Source organism: Loxodonta africana, chromosome 1 (assembly GCF_030014295.1).
Source record: "Loxodonta africana isolate mLoxAfr1 chromosome 1, mLoxAfr1.hap2, whole genome shotgun sequence".
Classification (NCBI taxonomy): Eukaryota; Metazoa; Chordata; class Mammalia; order Proboscidea; family Elephantidae; genus Loxodonta; species Loxodonta africana.
The window spans coordinates 131,272,631-131,279,404 of NC_087342.1; positions in this window are offsets into that span (position 1 = coordinate 131,272,631).

Sequence of the window (6,774 nt, forward strand, 5' to 3'; positions counted from 1 at the left end):
TCTACACACTTTATCCTGGCCTATTTATTCCTGTGCTGTTACCTCACAGTCTTAATTATTGTTATTTTATAATACATCTTTATATATGGAACTGTAAGTCCTCCAGCTTTCTTCTTCAGGATTGCTTTGGTTATTAACAATTCTTTACATTTCTATACAAATTTTAGAATTGGCCTGTGATGCTTATACACTTAAATAATAATTTCTGAGATTTTGATTGAGATGGCATTGAAATAGATTAATTTGGGGGAAACATATACATCTATAAAAGCAAGCCTACCAAATCATGAATATGGTATATCTCTGCATTTATTTATGCTTTTAAAATGACCTCTATGTTTTCATGTGTTTGGTTGGTTTTCTGTGTAGAAGTCTTGTATAAACTAATGAAAATTATTCCTTGGTATTTTGTTTTTGTTACTGTCGTAAATGGTATTTTTAATGTTTCATTTTCTAATTCCATGTTGCTGGTATAGAAATACAATTAAATCTTTATATATTAATTAGTGGCCTTGGTGAACTAACATATGAATTCTAAAAATATACGTAAATATTCTTTTGAATTTTCTACCATTCAATCATGTTGTCTATGAAAAATGGAAGTTCTATTTATTTCCTTCCAATACTTAAATCTTTTATTCCTTTCTTTTGCTTGTGTTGTTGGACTGGATAGGACTATGTTGAATAGAAGTGGTGGTAACAGCCATTCTTGTCTAGTTCATAGTCTCAAGAGTTTAGCTTTCAATGTATCATCACTGAGTGTGGTATTTTTTCCAGGTTTTTAAAAATAGGTATCTTCTATCTGATTGAGGACATACCTTCTATTCTGAGGGTTCTATAGGGGTTTTATCACAGGCATTTGCTGCATCTATTGTGTTAATATGTGTGTTTTATGTTAATACTTTTTCCCCCTTTCAACTATAATACGGCAATTGTCACAACTGATTGATTTTCAAGTGTTACACCAATTTTATCTACCTATATATTGATGGATATGGTCTCCTGGTGTTTTGTTTGGATTTTTGCATTTATGTTCATAAGAGAGACTGCTCTACAATTTTCTTTCTTCCGAATAGCCTTGTCAAGTTTTGGCATAAACGTTATACTTGTCTCTAGTTACTATCTAGAAGGGTTTGGGTAGTATTGCTGTTTCTTCCTCAAATATTAGTTAGAATTCATTGGTGAAGCCATCTGACCTTAAAGTTTTCTTTGTCTGAAAGTCTTGAATTATGAATTGAATTGTTTACTAGCTATAGGAGTATTCAGATTGGCTATTTATTCTTGTGTGTGTTTTGCTTATTTTTGCTTTTAAAGAAATTTATCTATTTCACCTAAGTTGTCACACTTATTGGCATAAAATTGTTCCTAACATTCTTTAATTATCTTTTTGGTGTTTTCATGATTGGTACTTATGTCTATGTTTTCATTTTTTACATTGGTAATTTGTGCCTTCTTTCTCATTTTCTTGATCACTTTTGCTAGCGGTTTGTCAATTTTACTAGTCTTTCAAATGAAGTAATTTTGTTTTGCTTGATTTTTTTTATTGTGTGTTTCTTTTCTTTTCCATTGGTTTCTCCTTTTATATTTATTAGTTTTTATCCTTTTTTAAGGATTAATTTGGTTTTCTTTTTCTATTTTCTTGAGGTGTAAGTTTAGATTATTACAAACTCTTCTTCTATTCTAATATGTGCATTTATAGCTCTTCATTTCTTTCAAACAGAACAGTGTTTATTATTCCAACCCTTTTAAATGCATTTAGGCTTGTTTTATGGTTCTGCATGTGATCAATGTTGGTAAATATTCCATTTACACTTGGAAATAATTTTTTTTCTGAAGTTTGTGGGTACAATGTTCTCTGTATTTCAAATCTATTGATTGTGTGTTTCAGATTTTCTGATTCTGTATTCTTTTATAGTCTGCTTGTTCTGTCAGATACTGAGTTATGCTAAAATTTCTCACTATTATTGTGGACTTGTCTATTTCTCTTTTGTTTCTGACAATTATTACTTCACATAGTCTGCAACTATGTTATATAAAAACAAATTTAGAATTATGTCTTCCTGGTGGCTTGAACATTTTGTCATTAAAATCTTTATCTCTAGTAACCCTTCTTGTCTTAAATTCTACTTTGTCTGACATTAATACAGCCAAATAAGCTTCATTTTTGTTGGTGTTTGCATGGTCCATTTGTTCCATCTTTTTCTTTCAAAAACTCTGTTTTTATATTCAAACTATGTGTATTATTAGTAGCATATGGCTGTCTTGTCAATTTGTTCAGTGTGACAATCCTCATCTTCTAATTATAGTATTTAGTCCATTTCATATAATTACCGATATTTTATGTTTAAATATAGCATGTTAATATTTGTGTCCTATTTGCCCCACTTGTTCTATGCTCCCTTATCTCTCCTTTGTTGACTTTTTTAGATTAATCAAATGCTTTAAAATTCCATTTTCCTCTTTGTTATTCCATTACTTTGCTGTTCTTTCAGTGGATATGCTAGAAATTACAACGCAAATCCCTGAATTATTAAGGTCTCAGAAAAACTAATCCTTTTACAACTCCTAAACAATTCAATGGCCTTTCAACACTTTATTTACTTTCCTAACTGTTTTGTGCTATTTTTGTCACGTATTCTAGTGATAAACATATTTTAAACTCTAAGATATGTTATATTTGGTCTCATCAGGTAACATTTATTTAGCTTTAACCACTTATTTACCTTTTCCATTGTTATGCCTTCCTTCTGCATTTTTTTTACTTCCATCTAGGGTTATTTTCCCTCTGCCTGTAACTGTTTAGTATTTTCTGTATCTGATGGCAATGAATTACTTTACTATTGTTTTTATGGAGATGCGTTTATTTTCTCTTTACTTTTAAAATGTAATCTCGGCCTAGAATTCTAGGTTGGCTGTCTATTGTTTAAAATCTTTATAGATTTTATTCCATTGCCTTATGGCTTGCATTATTTCTTTTGAGATGTCAGCTGTAAGTCTTATGTTGCTCCTTTAAATTATGTCTCTTTTTTTTTTTTCCTCTAAATGCTTTTAATTTTCTGCAGTTTTACCTTGATGTGCCTAGGTGAGTTTTCTTTGTATTTATCCTGCTTTGGTTTTACAGCACGTCTTGAATCTGTAGTCTTATGTTTTCACCAATCTTGGAAAAATATTGACCATTTGTTGTGGATTGAACCATGTTTCCTAAAATGATATGTTGGAGTCCTAAACTCTGTACCTGTGAAAGTGACCTTGTTTGGAGAAATGGTGTTCTTCTCTAGTTATCAGTTGGGTCAAATGAGTTAATACTGGAGTAGGGTGGGTTCTTGTCCTAATTGCTTCTGAATGGTTTCTTCTAAAAAGGGAATGCACATGGGGTGGGGAGCACCATGCGACAACGGAGAGGAGGATGCATCTGTAAGCAGCAAAAGAATGCCAGGGATTGTTGGAATCTACCAGAAACTAGGAAAGAGACCCAAGGAAAGAAATGAACTGTGAAAAATAAATGTCTGTTCTTCATAGCCACTCACTTTGTGGTATTTTTGTTATGACAGTACTAGAAAATTATGACAGCTCTATCTTCAAATGTACCTTTGATCTATTTTCTATCTCTTCTCCTTTTTGGACTCTAATTACAAATATATTAGATCTTTCAAATTGTTCCAGATGCTCTTAGGCTATCTTTTATTCCTTGGTATTCATACTTCCATCTCGGTATTTCCTACTCACTTTTTTTCCCCCACTTTCATCAATATTCTTTTCGTCTGTGTATAATTTATTGAATTATTAACTTCAATTATTGTTTGTTTTCTATAATTTTCACTTACTGTTTTTCAAATAATTCAGTTTCTGCAAAAATGCTCTATCCTTTCTGTAATTTCTTGGACATATTATTCATAGTTATTTTAAAGTTCATGTGTGTTATCTCCAATATCTTCCAGTCCCAGCACTCTCCCTTACTGTAATAAACAAAACTACTTTGTTCTTACTAATTGAAGCATCATCTTACAATATTGAGCTATGCTTAGCCACAAACTTGTATTAAAAAGTAGAAGGCTTATACAGGATTATATCTAGGTTTCTTTCTAATTCTACAAGACTAAGCCTAAGGCTATTTTGGTATATCTCAACGTTTGGCACTGTAATAGATATAGTAGGCGTATTTTATCTAAATTTAGTATATAAGGTAATACAATTTAGACTGAAAGCTTAATGACACCTCTCTGTCTTTTTTGCTGCTGTAAAAAAAAAAGAAAAAAAAAATTTTTTTTTCTTTGTCTCCTAGCACAGTGCTTGGCACAAAGCAGGTGCTCAATAAGTACTGGTTGAATGAGTTAATGAGTGATTTAGTTAATTGAACTGAATTAGATATAGAGCTCAAAGGACAGAAATCACAGTCTTCATGGTGAAGGATCAATAGGACGTGGTGATCAGATGAACAGAGGAACTAAGAGGGAATTAATAAAGAAATGTTCATTACTATGTTTTATTGAGCATTTACCACATACTGAATACTGTTCTAAGTATTCTGTATACATTATATCAGGTAATCCTAACAGCTTCTCTATGAGGTAGGCATTCAGAATGTGGTTAAATCACCTACCTGAAATTATACGAGTATAAAGTAGCAAAGCTGGAATTCAAACTCAGGTCTGCATATCCCCAAAACTTTTAACCATTATGATGCCTAAGGTTTTAAGTGTAAAGACGGGAAAACTGTTTTTATCAACAAATACAAATATACAAACCTAGATATATAAATACAGACAGGTAGATAAATGCTGATATAGATTGGCATATAAAAGAAAGAGAAATGTTCTTTGCTTCTGGTAGTTTTGGATCTTTTTTTCCCCCTATTCTTTGGTGTTTTTCCCTATCCCATAAGAAAATATTCAGTATCTTCCCCACCAATTCATAACTTACTTGCCAATGAGCAGATAATTTTAAAAGACTTTATATAGTCTGGGAAAGGATTAGGTTCTTCCTATGCTAGGGATAGTTTTTTAAAAAACACAAATATACATATTACATATACACAGTTTTACACACATATACAGCAAGGAGATAATATACATTTCCTTCACACAGCAGATAATTAAGATAATCTCTCACTAGTCTAGAAACCAAACATATCATGATTTCCAGAATTGAAATATATATTCTTGCATTATTTTTCATAAATATTCCTTTGAATGACACTTCAGTGAGTTAATATTATATCCTTTGCCAACATAAATTTAAAAAATAAATTAAAAAAGAAACTCAGGAAAAGGGAAGTTACTTACGAATTCTTTTTTTTTACACACATAGTCTGAAAATGACAAATTTTTATTACAAAGATGAGAAGCAAAAAGGCTGGAAAGAAATTGATGAACAGATAGACTAAAATGGAGTAGAGCAGTTTTTTCCAAAATGTGAGACATTCTTCAAATGAGCACCTCTTCCTATTGCCGACGTACCTTTTACAATAGGCCACCATGTAGGAATTAGAGGCTATACAGCCTCTTAGACCTCTTCTCTTACTGTCTCCCCCTTTTTTATTGTGTTTCAGCATCACTGGCATCTGTGAGATTCCTTGAACACATAAAGCATATACCTAAATTTTGGACAAATTTTTCCTTGTATCTGAAATATGATTCTCCCAGATAGTTCCATAACTCATTCCCTACTTCCTTCAGGTTTCTGCTCAAATGTTACCTTTTCAGTGAGGCCTCCTTGAGCACCCTTTAAAAAAGAGTAGCCCATGTGCTACCCTACCCTCAGCTTCCACCCTAGCACTATCTCGTTCTCTATTTTTCTCCATTGCATGTGTCCCCTTCTGACACATTATAACTCATTTATTTCTGTATTTATTATTTATCTATTCCCTTGGTATAGAACAAAATTTACTTTGTTCATCCTTGTATCTCAACAATTAGAACAGTGTCTGGAACATGGTAACACTCAATAAATACTTATTAAATAAATAATGCATGATAAGGAAGAATTTTCAGGAGGTCTTCAACCCTTCCGAGCCCTGAGGAGATAATTACTCACAGAAATTAAATTTAATCTTCCATTAGAATATGGCCTTGGTGTGTGAAAAAAATTACTGTGTGCTCATTTTACCTGGAAGAATCCTGATGCATATCTGCAACTAGTTAAGCCAGAAGTATTGATGGAAATGTTTGGGGCTATCTCCATCTCAATTAACTTTTCATCACAATTCACATAACGAACATGGAATCCTGTTTGTCCTGTTAGTGGCTATTTCCCAAGAAGTGAAAATAACACTGTAGGTATTTCAGTAAATATTTGTTGAATAAAAAAATAGGAATAGATAAATAGATGGATGGATGGATGCATGGGTGGGGGGGTTGGGGGCTGGGGGGGTGGGTGGGTGGATGGGTGGATGGGTGGATGGGTGGATGGATGGATGGATGGATAATACATATGTATGTATGTATATATCCTACTATATACAAAGCTCTATGTCATTAGACCTCTCACTTGATTGTTTGCTCAAGCAAAATTCTATTTTCTCTTGTGTCTACAAATAAAACAGAAAGCCAAATGCTCCAACCTTGTAAATTACCAAAGTATTAACCAAAGCCAGCTGCAACTTATAAATGCCCTCTTTTTGTAAGAAGTCAATTTGGGCATGTGTTCTCCTCAGTATTATATAGCATTTGATCTCTCTTGTTCATGCCTTCCAAATTTTTTTTATAGCACACAACCTATTTTATGAGGGTGCCTTAAGCCCAACAATTGATTCAACACTCTCTTATGAAAAAAAAA